The sequence below is a fragment of the Aegilops tauschii genome, chromosome 3 (assembly GCF_002575655.3).
Source record: "Aegilops tauschii subsp. strangulata cultivar AL8/78 chromosome 3, Aet v6.0, whole genome shotgun sequence".
In the NCBI taxonomy this organism is placed as follows: domain Eukaryota; kingdom Viridiplantae; phylum Streptophyta; class Magnoliopsida; order Poales; family Poaceae; genus Aegilops; species Aegilops tauschii.
In genome coordinates this window covers 475254373-475272045 of record NC_053037.3, presented here as the reverse complement: position 1 = coordinate 475272045, position 17673 = coordinate 475254373, and positions in this window count along the sequence as shown.

Below are 17673 nucleotides of genomic sequence, written 5' to 3'. Positions count from 1 at the left end.
TCAACATCGTGTCATGTAATTGATGTTATGAACATGAATTTCATGTTTTTTAATTTAATCAACGCGAAGTCTAACCCTTAAAAATTAGGAGTTGTTGAAACCTCATAGTTGTAGTTATGTATAAACAAAATTTCATAGTTCTGTATTTTATTCATTTATTTATGGTGTTCAATACTTTTTATAGCCTCCTGGATTTCATGTCTACTATACAAAATCCTCTCTATATTCGTCACAGAGTATGCAACCATAACCATTCACATATATTCCCAACTCATGCGAATTATTTAGCTCGATTAGTTGCCTTGGAATCCTTGGCTTTATATGTTGGTGATAGTCTATCATGTAAGCAATGTGATACTATGTTCTCACATGTATTCGTACATGCATGGGCAGAGGCGATTTGCTACAAATGGAAAAATACTTGTGTTGGCATGGTCCCACGTGAGGATGTGTCTATGAAATTTTCACATTTATAGGCCAGATGCTTAAGAAATCATATTTTGACTGAGCTTATTGGCCCCAATCTGCAACCTGGACAACAAAATTTCTGGCCCCACCATTGGAATGTCCTATTTGGTGCTTCACGCATTTCATCTAGGTATTTTCGTACAAAACACCCATGTACATGCACGCTGCATGCGGTAAATTGGCAAGCCCATGTAGCTCCCCCTTTCTGCCGGTTTTTGGAAGCTTGCATAAGCTTCCGACCGATTACTTTTTCTATGGATTTCTTTTGGGTTTAACTGTATTAATGTCTTTTTTATTTTTGTTTTTGTTTTGTTTCCCTCTTTATTGTCCAAAATTATTGAACATCTTATTTTTTAGATTCATGAACATTTTTTAAGTTCGTGAACGTTTTCCTAAATCCATTAACATTTTTAAATTTTATATTATTTTGTAAAAGTGGTGATTTTTAAAAAAATCATGAATAGTTTCTAAATTCATTAATATTTAAAAGTTTGTTAACCTTTTTAAAATTCATGATTTTTTAATCTAGAACTTTTGTTTAAGTTTGATGAACATCTTTTTCAAAGTTGATTTTTTTTCAAATTCTTGAATATATTGTCAATTTCGGGAACTTATCCAAAATTCATGAACTTTCTTTAAATCTATGCACCAACTATTTAATTTATAAAAAGACGAAGTATGTTTCCCCCCTTGTTAAGGTAACAAGACACACATTCAAAAAAGGGGCTCTTACCAAAGCGAATGTAGGACGGTTGGGGCCCATTTCAGGAACTTATAAATGTTGTGGTCAAGTTTCAAAATGGAAAAATAGAAAATATATTCAACATTAGTCTTGTTTCAAACATCTCATCAAAACAAACATGATGGTAAACCCAAATCTAAATTCAGATATATGGTTTGACATATATGGTCATTCATATGTTTGAAGAAAGGAATAAAAAATATGCATTTAGTGATGGGAGAGAAAAATGGTGGAGTGCAGGTTAATCTTGATAATGCATGAGGGCTTCGTTGCTAAGATGCCAATAGTCCATTTACCAGTCAGGCCATTTAATCCCCTGGGGGGCTTGACACTGCATTGATAACTAACTGGCGTTGCGGTGTGGTGGAGCGGTGGTAACTGGCTTGTGCCTGCTGGGGGCAGGGCTTGCCGGGCCTTCCCGGAGGGGCGCGCGCTTCGGTCCCCGGCAGCCCCCGGGGACGCGGCTGGCGCGACTTGATCTTGCTTCCATTTGTTTCGTCGACCTTGCCGGCCTCGCCTGCCCGGCAAAGGACACTTCTTGGAATCCTTGACTTGTACGTTGGCTTGGTCTTCTTGATGTGCTCCTTGATCTCACGAAGAGTGGCTTCTCTGGTCTAGCTTTGTGTGGACTTGACTTGGGCTTCTACTTGACGGGTCCAGCTATATTGAGACAGCCATTTCCCCGGCAAGCCTTGGCCATTGAGGTGGAGGCTTTCCGTGCGTGCACAAGTCAGGTGAAACGTAAACACCCTTGTTTGTGTACCCCGACACATGGTGTAATTCCTTCGGTGCAACGGATGCGTCCTCTCTATGTACATGCTTACCACTAACAAATAGCAGCATTCTGGCCTTATCAACCTATGCCTGGTACACTTGGATGTTTTTGAATATTTATTTTTGGTATCTACATTTTGAGACCAAAATTATCACACATTTATAAGAAAAAATGACTGGTATCATAATTTTATTATTATAACGAATGAAATAGGGAGCTAGATTGCAAACATCAACCAACAGGGTAACTTAGAAAATCAAGGATAAACATATATTACAACTTGGTTCTCAATCTACATATCATATCTTTCTCTTTAAAAAGTCGCTATTTATAATCCACAATGGTTCACAAGGAATTACCATAACATTCTCCCTTTTACCAACTTGTCCAACTTGATGTTCCACTTGAAATTTTATAATTGTTACATTGGTAAAGGCTTGGTGAATTCATCTACAACATGCCCACTTGAAGCCACAAATCGAATTTCGCGACAATATGCTAGCAACACGTTCTTGAACAGATTGATATCACCTCTATATGTTTTCTTAGCAAGAAATATTCGATTCGCAAAGATATAAGTACAGAAAAATTGTCACACGACTATGCAATTCTTTATTGAGTGCCACCAAGCTCGCCAAGAACTGACTCTACTGAAATATTCTATGTTGTTCCATTAGCTAATGCCTTATAATCAACTTTTGTGTTTGATCTAGAAACTAGGACATGGTTTGAAGGACTCCAAGAGGTAAGATTAGGTCAAAGCTATACAAAAAATCACCTATGGACCTTCTATCATTCAAACACCATGCCTGGTCTGTGAATCATTTTCTTTGAAACATGCCCTCTTCCGACGGCCTTTGGTGGTTTTTGTAGCGGTATTTGATGGAAATATGCCCTAGAGGCAATAATAAAGTTATTATTATTATATTTCCTTATTCATGATAAGTGTTTATTATTCATGTTAAAATTGTATTGATCGAAAACTTAAATACATGTGTGGATATACATAAACAAATACCATGTCCCTAGTAAGCCTCTACTAGACTAGCTCGTTGATCAAAGATGGTTAAGGTTTCCTTACCATAGACATGAGTTGTCACTAGATGACGACATCACATCATTAGGAGAATTATGTGATGGACAAGACCCATCCGTTAGCTTAGCATATGATCGTTCAGTTTATTGCTATTGCTTTCTTAATGTAAAATACATGTTTCTTCGACCATGAGATCATGCAACTCCCGGATACTAGAGGAATACCTTGTGTGTTATCAAATGTCACAACGTAACTGGGTGATCATAAAGATGCTCAACAGGTATCTCCGAAGGTATCTGTTGAATTGGCGTGAATCGAGATTGGGATTTGTCACTCCGTATGACAGAGAGGTATCTCTGGGACCTTGATGACCCACAACTATAGGGGATCAATCATAGTTCTTTCGATAAGTAAGAGTGTCGAACCCAACGAGGAGCAGAAGGAAATGACAAGTGGTTTTCAGCAAGGTATTATCTGCAAGCACTGAAATTATGAGTAGCGAGTAGTTTGACAGCAAGATATTTTGTAACGAGCAAGTAATGCTAGTAGTAATAAAAGTGCAGAAAGGTATCCCAATCCTTTTGAGGCAAACGACAGGCCAAAACGGTCTCTTATAATAAGGAAAGCGTTCTTGAGGGTACACGTGAATTTCATCTAGTCACTTTCATCATGTTGGTTTGATTTGTGTTCGCTACTTTGATAATTTGATATGTGGGAGGATTGGTGCTTAGGTGTTGTTCTTACTTGAACAAACCTCCTATTTATGATTAACCCCCTCGCAAGCTTCGGGAACTATGAGAAAAGTATTAAGAATAAATTCTAACCATAGCATTAAACTTTTGCATCCAATCGGTCCCTTACGGAATAGCGCATATACTAGGGTTTAAGCTTCTGTCACTCTCGCAACACATCATCTAATATCTACTCCACAATGCATTCCCTTAGGCCCAAATACGGTGAAGTGTCATGTAGTCGACGTTCACATGACAACACTAAGGGAATCACAACATACATACCATCAAAATATCGAACACATATAAAGTTCAGATGATTACTTGCAACATGATTTCTCCCGTGACCTCAAGAACAAAAGTAACTACTCAAAAATGATAATCATGCTCATGATCAGAGGGGTATTAAATAGCATAATGGATCTGAACATATAATTTTCCACCAAATAAACCATATAGTAATCAACTACAAGAGTTAATCAACACTACTAGTCACCCACAAGCACCAATCTGAGGTTCCGGTACAAAGATTGAACACAAGAGATGAAATAGTGTTTGAGAGGAGATGGTGCTATTAAAGATGTTGATGGAGATTGCCCTCCCCAAGATGGGAGAGTTGTTGGTGATGATGACGATGATTTCCCCCTCCGGGAGGGAAGTTCCCCCGGCGGAATCGCTCCGCCGGAGGGCAAAAGTGCTCCTGCCCAAGTTCCACCTCAAGACGGCAGCGCTCCATCCCGAAAGTCCTCTCCTTATTTTTTCTAGGTCAAAATGACTTATCTACCAGAAGATGGGCACCAGAGGTGGGCTGGGCTGAGCACAACCCACCAGGGCGCGCCTGGGGGCCTAGCGCACCCTGGTGTCTTGTGCTCATCACGTGGCCCCCCTTTGGTAGTTATTTGCTCCAGTATTTCTTATTTATTCCATAAAAATTCCTCGTGAAGTTTCAGCTCATTTGGAGTTGTGCATAATAGGTAGCCCGACGTAGCTTTTTCAGGTCCAGATTTCCAACTGCGAGAATTCTCCCTCTTTGTGTGAACCTTGCATATTATGAGAGAAAAGGCATTAGAATTACTCCAAAAAGCATTATTATGCATAAAAACATTATAAATAACAGTAGGTAAACATGATGCAAAATGACGTATCAGCCCTCTCGATAATACATCATCACAAGAAGCTTGCAAGCAAAGTAGCTAAGGAGTTAGTTACAGATGATGCATTACGGAACGAGTAAAGAGACTTGTCGGTAACGAGATTGAACTAGGTATGCAGATACCGACGATCAAATCTCGGGCAAGTAACATACCGATAGACAAAGGGAACTACGTATGTTGTCATAAAGGTTCGACCGATAAAGATCTTCGTAGAATATGTAGGAACTAATATGGGCATCCAGGTATTGCTATTGGTTATTGACCGGAGAGGTGTCTCGGTCATGTCTATATCATTCTCGAACCCGTAGGGTCCCCACGCTTAACGTTCGTTGACGATTTAGTATTATATGAGTTATGTGAAATAGCGACCGAAAGTTGTTCGGTGTCCTGGATAAGATCACGGACATGACGAGGAGCTCCGGAATGGTCCGGAGGTAAAGATTGTCACCGAAACTATTTCGGAATGTACCGGGTATTTATCGGATCACCGGAAGGGGTTCCGGGAAGCCCCGGGAGGTTATTGGGCTATATGGGCCAAACGAGGGGAGCAACCAACCCACAAGGGGCTGGCACGCCCCACCTCTAGGCTGCCGGCCCTAGGGCAGGAAAAGGGGGAGGGCTAGCCCCTCCTGCCTTCCCCTCCTCATGAGAGAAAGGAAAGGGGGGCGCCACCCCTCCTGCCTTCCTCCCACGCGCCTAAGAAGGAAGAGGGGGCGCGGTCAGGGCAGGAGCCCAGGGTGGCCGCCTGCTCCGTTGGGGGCGCCCTAGGCTGCCTCCCCTCCTTACCCCACCTATATATATGAGAGGAGGGAGAGGGGCAACACACACCACGATCCCCAAGCCATGTGTGGCGCCCCGTCTCCCTCTAGTTCTACTTCCTCCTCTGTCCACGTCCGGTGTGCTTGGCGAAGCCCTGCAGATAGTTTCATCACCATTGTCACCATGTCGTCGTGCTGCCGGAACTCATCTACTATGTCACCTCTCTTGGTGGATCGAGAAGACGAGGACGTCATCGAGCCGAACGTGTGTTGAGCGCAGACGTGCCGTGTGTTCAGTACTTGATCGGAAGGATCATGAAGGTGTATGACTACATCAACCGCATTGATAAACGCTTCCGCTAAACAGTCTGTGAGGTTACGTAGACACACCCTCCCCTCTCGTAGCTATGCATCTCCATGGATAGATCTTGCGTGTGCGTAGAATTTTTTTGTTTTCCATGCAACGTTCCCCAACACTAGCATCATGAAAGAGTCCTTTTTAGAGAAGGAGTTCCTCTTGAAAGAAGTGGGTGGGAGGAAAGTAGAACTTGATGAGATAGTTGTACCTTCTCTCAAAATGGAAAGTAGCACACCGAAGAGAACCGTTTCCGTGATGCCTACACCAACTAGAGAGGCAGCTAATGATGGTGATCATGAAACTTTAGATCAAGTTACTACTAAACTTCGTAGGTCGAGCAGAACACGTTCCGCACCAGAGTGGTAAGGTAATCCTGTCCTAGAAGTCATGTTATTAGACCACGGTGAACCTACGAACTATGAAGAAGCTATGATGAGCCCAAATTCTGACAAATGGATTGAGGCCATGAAATCTGAGATAGGATCCATGTATGAGAACAAAGTGTGGACTTCGGTGGACTTGCACGATGATCGACAAGCCATTGAGAATAAATGGATCTTCAAGAAGAAGACGGACGTTGATGGTAATATCACTGTCTACAAAGCTTGACTTGTTGCAAAAGGTTTATGACAAGTTCAAGCGGTTGACTACGATGAGACTTTCTCACCCGTAGTGATGCTTAAGTCTGTCCGAATCATGTTAGCAATTGCCGCATTTTATGATTATGAAATCTGGTAAATGGACGTCAAAACTACATTCCTTAATGGATTTCTTAAAGAAGAGTTGTATGATGCAACCAGAAGGTTTTGTCGATCCTAAGGGTGCTAACAAAGTGTGCAAGCTCCAGTGATCCATCTATGGACTGGTGCAAGCATCTCAGAGTTGGAATATACGCTTTGACGAGGTGATCAAAGCATATGGTTTTATACAGACTTACGGTGAAGCCTGTATCTACAAGAAAGTGAGTGGGAGCTCTGTAGCATTTCTAATATTATATGTGGATGACAAATTGTGATTGGAAATGGTATAGAATTTCTGGATAGCATAATAGGATATTTGAAAAAGAATTTTTCAATGAAAGACCTCGGTGAAGCTTCTTATATTGGGCATCAAGATCTATAGGGATAGATCGAGACGCTTAATAGGACTTTCACAAAGCACATACCTTGACAAAGTTCTAAAGAAGTTCAAAATGGACCAGTCAAAGAAAGGGTTCTCGCCTGTGTTGTAAGGTGTGAAATTGAGTCAGACTCAAACCCCGACCACGGCAGAAGATAGAGAGAAAATGAAAGTCATTCCCTATGCCTTAGCCATAGGTTCTATCATGTATGATATGCTATGTACCAGACCTGATGTGTGCCTTGCCATAAGTTTGGCAGGGAGGTACCAAAGTAATTCAGGAGTGGATCACTGGACAATGGTCAAGAATATCCTAAAGTACCTAAAAAGGACCAAGGATATGTTTCTCGTTTATGGAGGCGATGAAGATCTCATCGTAAAAGGTTACGCTGATGCTAGCTTTGGCACAGATCCGGATGACTCTAAGTCACAAACTGGATAAGTATTTATATTGAATGGTGGAGCTATCAGTTGGTGCAGTTCCAAGCAAAGCGTCATGGCGGGATATACGTGTGAAGCGGAGTACATAGCTACTTCAGAAGCAGCGCATGAAGGAGTCTGGATGAAGGAGTTCATATCCGATCTGGGTGTAATAACCAATGCAACGGGTCTAATGATAATATTTTGTGACAACACTGGAGCAATTGCCATAGCCAAGGAGCCTAGGTATCACAAGAAAACCAAACACATCAAGCGGCACTTCAACTCCATTCATGAATATGTAAGGATGGAGACATAGAACTTTGCAAAGTACATACAGATCTGAATGTAACAGACCTGTTGACTTAACCTCTTCTGCGGGCAAAACTTGATCAACACCAATACTCCATGGGTGTTAGATTCATTAATACATAATTTAGATTATTGACTCTAGTGCAAGTGGGAGACTGATGGAAATATGCCCTAGAGGCAATAATAAAGTTGTTATTATTATATTTCCTTATTCATGAAAAATGTTTGTTATTCATGCTAGAATTGTATTGACCGAAAACTTAAGTACATGTGTGGATACATAAACAAATACTGTGTCCCTAGTAAGCCTCTACTAGACTAGCTCGTTGATCAAATATGGTTAAGGTTTCCTAACCATAGACATGAGTTGTCACTTGATGATGAGATCACATCATTAGGAGAATGACGTGATGGACAAGTCCCATCTGTTAGCTTAGCATATGATCATTCAGTTTATTAATACTGCTTTCTTAATGTAAAATACATGTTTCTTTGACCATGAGATCATGCAACTCCCGGATACCGGAGGAATACCTTGTGTGTTATCTAACGTCACAACATAACTAGGTGATCATAAATATGCTCTACAGGTATCTCCGAAGGTATCTGTTGAATTGGGGTGAATCGAGATTGGGATTTGTCACTCCGTATGAGGGAGAGGTATATCTGGGCCCTCTCGGTAATACAACATCACAAGAAGCTTGCAAGCAAAGTAGCTAAGGAGTTAGTTACGGGATGATGTATGACGGAAAGAGTAAAGAGACTTGCCGGTGACGAGATTGAACTAGGTATGAAGATACCAACGATCAATTCTCTGGCAAGTAACATACCGTTAGACAATGGGAACTACGTATGTTGTCATAAAGGTTCGGCCGATAAAGATCTACGTAGAATATGTAGGAACCAATATGGGCATCCAGGTCCCGCTATTGGTTATTGACCGGAGAGGTGTCTCGGTCATGTCTACATCATTCTCGAACCCGTAGGGTCCGCATGCTTAACGTTCATTGCCGATTTAGTATTATATGAGTTATGTGAAATAGTGACCGAATGTTGTTCGGAGTCCCGGATGAGATCACGGACATGATGAGAAGCTCCCGAATGGTTCGGAGGTAAAGATTAATATATAGACGATACTATTTGGTTACCAAAAAGGTTTCAGAATTACTGGGTATTTATCCGATCGCCGGAAGGGGTTCCAGGTGGCCCCGGGAGGTTATTGGGCCATATGGGCCAAATGAGGGGAGCACCCTAGCCCACAAGGGGCTGGGGCGCCCCACCTCTAGGCCGCCGTCCCAAGGGAAGGAAAGGGGGAGGGCTAGCCCCTCCTGCCTTCCCCTCTCATGAGAGAAAGGAAAGGGGGGCGCCACCCCTCCAGCCTTCCTCCCACGCGCCTAAGAAGGAAGGGGGGCGGCTAGGGTAGGAGCCCGCCGGCCCCCTTGAGGGTGCCCTATGCTGCCTCCCCTCCTCCCCCACTGTCGGTGGGAAACGACACCTATGGGATCACAAGAATCCCTACTACGGTTCCCGGGGCGCGGGGTTGTGAGAAGAGCAGGATTAACAGTCAACACAAGGATCGTTTACCCAGGTTTGGGCTGCGAGGATGCGTAATACCCTAGTCCTGCTTTGGTGTGTATTTGAGAGAGTTCTTGAGCTCTCAAACTAGCTATGGTGGGTGCGTGGTTCAAAAGAGCCAAATCCCCCTCCTGGTCGCCTCGGGCCTCCTTTTATAGGGAAAAAGGGGTTGCCACAGTGGCACACAGGAGGTGGAAAGGTCTACAGTGTGCGAGCTTATCGCATGTATTATAGGACAAGACACATTTAATGCGTCGCTTAGGTGTCCCTTAGATTTATCGGGGATGGGAACGAGGCCCGTCCCGTCCGTTGCCGCCTCGCCTTGCTTCGACACGCGCCCAGGCCAGCGATGCATGCGGCGCCATGTAGGTAGGCAGGCAGCTGAGGTGGCGCGGTGGTAGGGTCTTCACGAAGATCTGCACGCCACCACGCAGGTGCTTGCTGAGTTGGCGTAGAGGCCGCCCGTCGCCACGCAGGTGCCTGCCTAGCTGGTTGAGCTAGCAGCTGCTTGGGGACGGCGGTGGAGTCTTGGTCGACGCAGGCCTGGCTGTGGCCCTGCTGACGCCCTCGGCAAGGGCCTTGCCGGGGGCCCGACAAGGGTCTTGCCGTGGCGCTGCAGTCGTCCCCGGCAAGGCGCTTGCCGAGGGTCTTGTGGATCTCCTCGGCAAGGATCCCGCCGAGGGTCGCTGTCTTCTGGTTCTCAACTGATCTTACATATCTATGGTCTTGACAAAGATCTGCATGCCACCACGGAGGTGCCTCCCGAGCCCTAGTTCCAATGTAGTTGATTGGGTTGGAACCCCTGGGCTCAAGGGTGGCTCACTCTGTTGGCGTCGGGCATGCCGCCTCGGCAAGGCCCTTGCCGGGGCTGCCGAGGCTGCCCCGACAAGGGTCTTGCCAGGGGAGTGTGCTTCGCCCTTCTGTCCTTTGTGTTCTTGGTCTTGGCGTTGCCTTGGCCATCTTGTGCCTTGGCTTCTCTCCGGCTCCCCTCCTCTGCCCTTCTTAGTGTGGTCGCGGCGCGCGGCTCCGACTGCCCGTGCACAAGTAAAGGGGTACAAAGGGGTGCCCCTACTTTTGTACACCGACAGGAACCCCCGGGCCTAGGCCACACATAAGCGCGACACGTTGTTGGGCCAGGCCCAAAACGGTGCGCGGGCAGGCGGGACGGAGTTTTACTGCAGTAACTTTTTGTCCGCTGCGCTTCCCCACGACCCGCGTTGAACGCGCGACGTGGGGGGTCATGTGTGACGTGGGGGGCATGCGTGGGGCAGTTCCCGCACGCATGTGTCACATCGCAGTTAATGGGAAAGGAGGCGGCCCGCGCCTTCCTCGTAAAAAGGATTAACCGCGGGCCGTTGCTCACTTTACCCCCTTTCTCGCGCCTTCTCCAATCTCAGAGCCGCCGCCCCTTTCCTTCCTCCTTCTCGATCTCTCGCCTTCGCCTGCCGCCGCTGCGCCTTTGCTATCCTCCGCCCCTTGCTTCTCGTAGCCACCATGGCTCCTAAATCCACCAAGGGCAAGGGAGTGGCCAAAGATGCCAGGGCGACGGAGCCACCGGAGAGTGCGTTGGCGGCGCAGCGGACGCAGCTCGCCTACTTCCCCTCGACGGTCGACGTGTTAGAGCTCCGGGACTGCTTCAAGCCCCTTTGGGGGTGCAAGACGAGGGGAGAGACGACGGGGCATCCAGCCACGTGCGTCATCCCCGCCAATTGCGTCGAGGCCGCCCCAAATCGGTACCCATTCTTTGTCGACTACTTCTCCTGCGGGCTCTGTCCCCCCTTCTCTCATTTCTCCAATGACGTCATGCACACCTACGACTTCCACCTTTTGGATTTTACTCTGAATGCCGTGGCGTGCATGGCTCTTTTCGTGCACCTCTGCGAGGGCTTCGTCGGGGTGCATCCCAACACGGCGCTCTTCCGCCACTACTTCTTCCCTTGGATCCAACCCGGGGCGCCATTTCCGGTTGTGTCGCCTGGATCCCACGGTTCAAGGGGGCATACCCGGAGGGCGCCATGAAGGAGAGGTGGGAATAATGGCGGGGCCGGTGGTGCTGGATTGAAGAGAAGGACCCGCCGAACTTTTGCCGGGTCCGCGACGCGCCGCTGGTTCGCCGGGGCGACTGGAGCAAGGTTGACGATGACGATGTGAAGCTCACGGTCGCCACCACCAGGATCCTTCGCCTTACCGAGGCCGGGCTCACCCTTGAGATGATCGGGGTGGATTTCATCCGCCGCCGAATCGCTCCGCTGTATAACAAGGGGAGGCCGGCCTGGCTCTTCACAAACGCCGCCGACATCATGAGGCTCCGCCCCGGCCTCGACCACAACCTCACGTTGATGAGGCACGCCCATCTCTGCCAGCATCATGAGGCTCTTCCAGCTCAACGTGAACCGCGACGGCGAGGTCGAGCGGACCGGCAAGGCCGCGAGGGCCGCCGCGAAGGCCGGCAAGGTCGCCAAGGGGCCCTTGTTCAAGTTGCCGGCAGGAGTGGTCCTGCTGAGCAACAACTCACGCTGGACCGACATGATCGCCATGATGCCGGACTTCAACGCGCATGGCCTTGACTCGAGCTGGGTCGAGCCGGAGGAAATTCAAGTATAGGAGTTCTTCGACACCTTGCATGAGGGGTACGTCACCGCCGAGCCGCGACTCATCCAGGACACCACCCAGGCGGAGCTGGACTACATCGCCGCCAGGGCGATGGAGGCGAAGCTTGTCGAGGAGGCCGGCAGTGCCGGTGGCGTGGAGGACAAGGCCGCGGCAGAAGCGGAAGAGAAGGAGGTCGCCCAGTGGGCGGAGGCCGCTGGGGAGGCCAGCAGCGCCGGCACCGGGGCTCCTCTCGTCGAGGAGGTGGTCGATGAGTCATCGGAGGAGGAGGCTGAGGCTGTCGATCCTCCGGTGACGGGGAGAGGGCGGGTCCTGCGGCGGGCCACCTCTGGTGAGCCGGTCCGGCCGGGCAGGACCGAACAACCGCGGCAAGACCAGGAGGGATCCGGGCGCCAGACAAGGGCCGCAGCGGCGAAGAAGTCAGTGAAGGCTGCAGTGGAGAAGAAGAGGGCGACCGCCTCTTCGTCGTCCGAATGCCCTCAGACTCCGTCAGCTTCCCCTCCTCCGGCAGATGACGACACAGGGGTCACCTTCGACTTCGGGTCCCTCAGCTCAAGGAGGAAGAGGAAAGCAGCAGAGGAGGAGGTGGAGGACGACTAAGTATTCTTCCTTTCTGCCATCTCCACCCCCCTCAGACCGTGCCACTTATCTTGATTTGTGTTCATCTTTGCAGGGACGCGGAGACACTGGCCTAGAGGGTGAAGAGGGCCAAGGCTTCGGCGGGCGGCCAGCCCCCGGCACGCGCCGCTAGCGCACCGCTGGTGGTGTTGAGCAGTTCAGACAGCAGCTCCCGGCACAGCCCCCAGCGTAAGTCCATCACTCGCCCTTCGTCAATGTGTGTTGGGGGCACGGGCCCCTTGGTGCTGACCTTGCCGCGATTGCAGGAGGGGGACAGCAGCAGGAGGAGCCACAGAGGGCTACCCCCAACAGGCCGCCCCCATCGACCACGCCGCGCCGAGGGGCATCCCCGGCAAGGGCGCCAAGCACCGAGCCCATGCACATTGAGGAGGAGGAGGCGAACTCGGGCACTGGTGGCTTTGCCTCAGCACCAAACATTGGCGGCGAGGGGACCTCTGCTTCCCAGCCCGGCACGGGTAAGCCACTTTCCTTCCGTCCCTGTTCTTCTTTTTCTTTTTGTTCCTTCTGAATCTTGATCTTGGCCTCGCCTCATCCCCTTCTCGGTATCTAGATTTCGCCTTGGTGGACCCAGAGGACGTCGACACCGTCATCGAGGATGTCGCCAAGGACGCCGCGGCGGAGGCCGAGAAGATTGCTGCCGAGGAGACCGCCAAGGGCGCTGCTGAAGACGCCGCCAAGGGGCCTGCCGGGGAGCCCGACAAGGCCACTGCTGAGGAGGTCGGCAAGGGACCTGCCGAGGAGGCCGGCAAGGCCGCTTCCGAGGAGGAGGTGGTCGATGACCAGCCCTCCTCCTCTCCTGCCTCTGGCTCCGGCAGGTATCTAAGGGTAAGTGACGACCTTTTCGTCCACCTTCCAGGGGCGTCCAGCTCCAGGGCGCCCATCGAGGGAGAGGTGTTCGACAAAGAGGTGTGTGCCGCCGCCGGGCTCGAGGTCGTCGATGAGCCGAGCGCCGGTGGCAACGGCTCCCAGGAGGAGCGGCTTCTCCAGGCCATGGGTGCCAATTTTCGGAAGCTCCAGGTGCTCCACCGCGCCCGACTGGACAAGGCCAAGTCCAGGATGGCAACGGTGGACAAGGCGGAGGCGGGCCTCAAGGTGCGCGTCGCCGAGGCGCAGACTTGGTTCCGCCAAGCTAGCGAAGAGCTGAAGGCCGTCTAGGGCAAGCTGGCCAAGCGCGACGTGGAGCTCACCACGAAGGTGGCCGACATCGAGAAGGCCCAGGAGACGGCAGAGAGCTTCGCCGCCACAGCCGAGGCCGCTCCGACCCAGCACCAGGCCGCGCTAAACTCCCAGGAGGAGGACCTCGCCGCGGGAGAGGAGAAGCTTGCCGCAACGCTCCGCGGAAAGGATGAGGAGGTGGAGAAGCTCGTCGTGCAGCGGACCCAAGAGCTGGAGCAGAGGCACAGGGAGGCGCTCGATGCCCAGGCTCTGGTTCACGTCGGCAGGTTGAAGGAGCTAGAGGTGGAGCGGGATGGGCTGAAGGGGCAGGCCCTGAAGCTGTCCAAAGAGAGGGACACGCTCAACGACGCCCTGATGGAGGCGCAGGGCGCGGCCATCAGCAGGGCCAGGGAGCTCTCCGAAGCCAACAACTCCATCAAAGACCTAAAGCTGAAGCTGGAGGGCCTCGAGGAGATGCTCTCAGAGGCCAAGGCTCGGGAGGAGACCCTGACCAAGGATCTGGAGGCCGAGAAGCTGCAGCGGAAGAATGAAGCCGCCAGCCACAAGGATTTTGTGGAGGGCGAGAATCGCTGGATCAGCCGCCACGAGGACGTCGCCGGTAGGATCACCACGCAGCTGGCTACCATGGGGATGCCAAATGTGAGGTACACCCCAGAGCGCAGCGGGACTACCAACGCCAAGCTGACCCTGTTCTTCGAGGGTGTCCTTGGGGCCCTGGGGCAGCTCCACTCCAACCGGGAGGCCTCTCTGGCCGATGAGTCCCGAAGGCTCTGCCGGGGTGCCATGACCAAGGTCCTCGCCAAGGTGGCGCACTGGAATCCTGACCTCGACTTCGAAGCTGCGCTGGAGAGCCTGCCGGAGGATGCGGACACCGCGGCGCTCAAGGAGCGTATCAAGCCCATGATCAGACGCATCGATGGAATCCAGAGGGTGGAGGGCTAGCGCCGGGATTAGGCACCCCATTTCTTTCCATTGCTGCAGGCTCACAACCAAGACGATTTCTATCTTTAGTTAGAACTGCGGCAACAAGTGATGTAATATGACTCTGCAGTACTTTTGATACAATGCATGTTATCTTCCTGTTCGATTTTCCTTTGTATGTCCACCCTACGTTAACCGGGTAGGCTTGTCGGTGCGTAAACCCAGGGCGGCGTCTTGAGGACGGATCCCCATTGGCCTGTCGGGTGAGCTTGCTGCCGGGCGAACCACCTTACCGCCCTTAACGCGGCCGCCCGAACTGTCGAGCTTGACTCGAGTCAGAATCGAGAGCGTTGCCAATTGCGGAAGGCTACCCTGCCACTCTCGATGCGGCCGCTTGAGCTGTTGAGCGGACTCGAAACAGAACAAAGGCGTTGCCAATCACGGGAGGGCCCCTTTGCATGCAGGTTTTCCATGCAAAGAATAAGATCTTCGAGGGGAATAACCTTATATAAAAAGGAAAACCTAAAGTTTTGCATGACTTAGCTTTCTTGTCGCCGAATGGGTGCCCTTCGCGTATGCGGGCGGCGCCATCCTCTTGGCCGTCTTCTTCTCTGGAAGCCGTGGCCACCAGAGACTGCTAGGCTGGCCGCTAAACCAGATTCTCACAACTGCGCCCCCTACCTGGCACGCCAAAGATGTCGGTGGGAAACGACACCTATGGGATCACAAGAATCCCTACTACGGTTGCCGGGGCGCGGGGTTGTGAGAAGAGCAGGAGTAACAGTCAACACAAGGATCGTTTACCCAGGTTCGGGCTGCGAGGATGCGTAATACCCTAGTTCTGCTTTGGTGTGTATTTGAGAGAGTTCTTGAGCTCTCGAACTAGCTATGGTGGGTGCGTTGTTCGAAAGAGACGAATCCCCCTCCTAGTTGCCTCGGGCCTCCTTTTATAGGGAAAAAGGGGTTGCCACAGTGGCACACAAGAGGTGGAAAGGTCTACAGTGCGCGAGCTTATCGCACGTATTACAGGACAAGACACATTTAATGCGTCGCTTAGGTGTCCCTTAGCTTTATCGGGGACGGGAACAGGGCCCGTCCCATCTGTTGCTGCCTCGCCTTGCTTCGAGACGCGCCCAGGCCAGCGATGCATGTGGCGCCATGTAGGCAGGCAGGCAGCTGAGGTGGCGTGGTGGTAGGGTCTTCGCGAAGATCTGCACGCCACCACGCAGGTGCTTGCTGAGTTGGCGTAGAGGTCGCCCGTCGCCACGTAGGTGCCTGCCCAGCTGGTTGAGCTAGCAGCTGCTTGGGGACGGCGGTGGAGTCTTGGTCGACGTGGGCCTGGCTGTGGCCCTGCTGACGCCCTCGGCAAGGGCCTTGCCGGGGGCCCGACAAGGGTCTTGTTGTGGCGCTGCAGTCGTCCCCGGCAAGGCGCATGTCGGGGGTCTTGTGGATCTCCTCGGCAAGGATCCCGCCGAGGGTCGCCGTCTTCTGGTTCTCATCTGATCTCACATATCTATGGTCTTGACAAAGATCTGCATGCCACCACGGAGGTGCCTCCTGAGCCCTAGTTCCAATGTAGTTGATTGGGTTGGAACCCGTGGGCTCAAGGGTGGCTCACTCTGTTGGCGTCGGGCGTGCCGCCCCGGCAAGGCCCTTACCGGGGCTGCCGAGGCTGCCCCGGCAAGGGTCTTGCCGGGGGAGCCTCCTTCGCCCTTCTGTCCTTTGTGTTCTTGGTCTTGGCGTTGCCTTGGCCATCTTGTGCTTTGGCTTCTCTCCGGCTACCCTCCTCTGCCCTTCTTAGTGTGGTCGCAGCGCGCGGCTCCGACTGCCCGTGCACAAGTAAAGTGGTACAAAGGGGTGCCCCTACTTTTGTACACCGAGACCCACCTATATATATGAGAGGAGGGAGAGGGGCAACACACACCACGATCCCCAAGCCGTGTGCGGCGCCCCGTCTCCCTCTAGTTCTAGTTCCTCCTCCGTCCACGTCCGTTGTGCTTGGCGAAGCCCTGCGGATAGTTTTACCACCACCGTCACCATGCCGTCGTGCTGCCGGAACTCATCTACTACTTCGCCTCTCTTGCTGGATCGAGAAGGCGAGGACGTCATCGAGCCGAACGTGTGCTGAGCGCGGAGGTGCCGTGTGTTTGGTACTTGATCGGAAGGATCGTGAAGTTGTACAACTACATCAACCGCGTTGATAAATGCTTCCACTAAATGGTCTACGAGGGTACGTAGACACACTCTCCCCTCTTGTAGCTATGCATCTCCATGTATAGATCTTGCATGTGCGTAGAAATTTTTTGTTTTCCATGCAACGTTCCCCAACAGTATGGACTAGGTATTCGCTTAATCTGATGGGCTTAGCTAGTTCCTTGTAAATGGTGAGGATTTCAGGTGGGTCCAACGTGATGATGATGTGGTTGTTGCTACGAAGGTGTGTGGGCTAGTGGAGGTGTGTCTTGGCAACGTCATGGGAGCTTCCTTGTGTCTTATGCCTTGGTCGGTTGAGGGAGGGTGTTGGGTCTTGTTGCTTGGGGTAAAATCCAACCTAAAGTGCTGGGTACGGCGACGATGATGACAGTGGGTTTTGTTTTCCCTCCTTGGGTTGTCATGGAGTAGATATTCCTGAACTTTTTCATAGATGTTCATGTTATTCGTATGAACCTTGATATATTGTTCACTGCGACATTTCCAAATGTTGCTTCCCTCTCTGGTGCTTCATCTTGAAGGCCATAAATCCATTTATACTTTCCCTGTGCCATACACATAGGACATTTTGGTTATGACGTGTAGGCCAATGATGTTGATGGGGTGGCTTTTGTGGCAACAATGATGGTCGTGTTAAGGTTTTAGAACTCTAGGTAAATTAGACATTA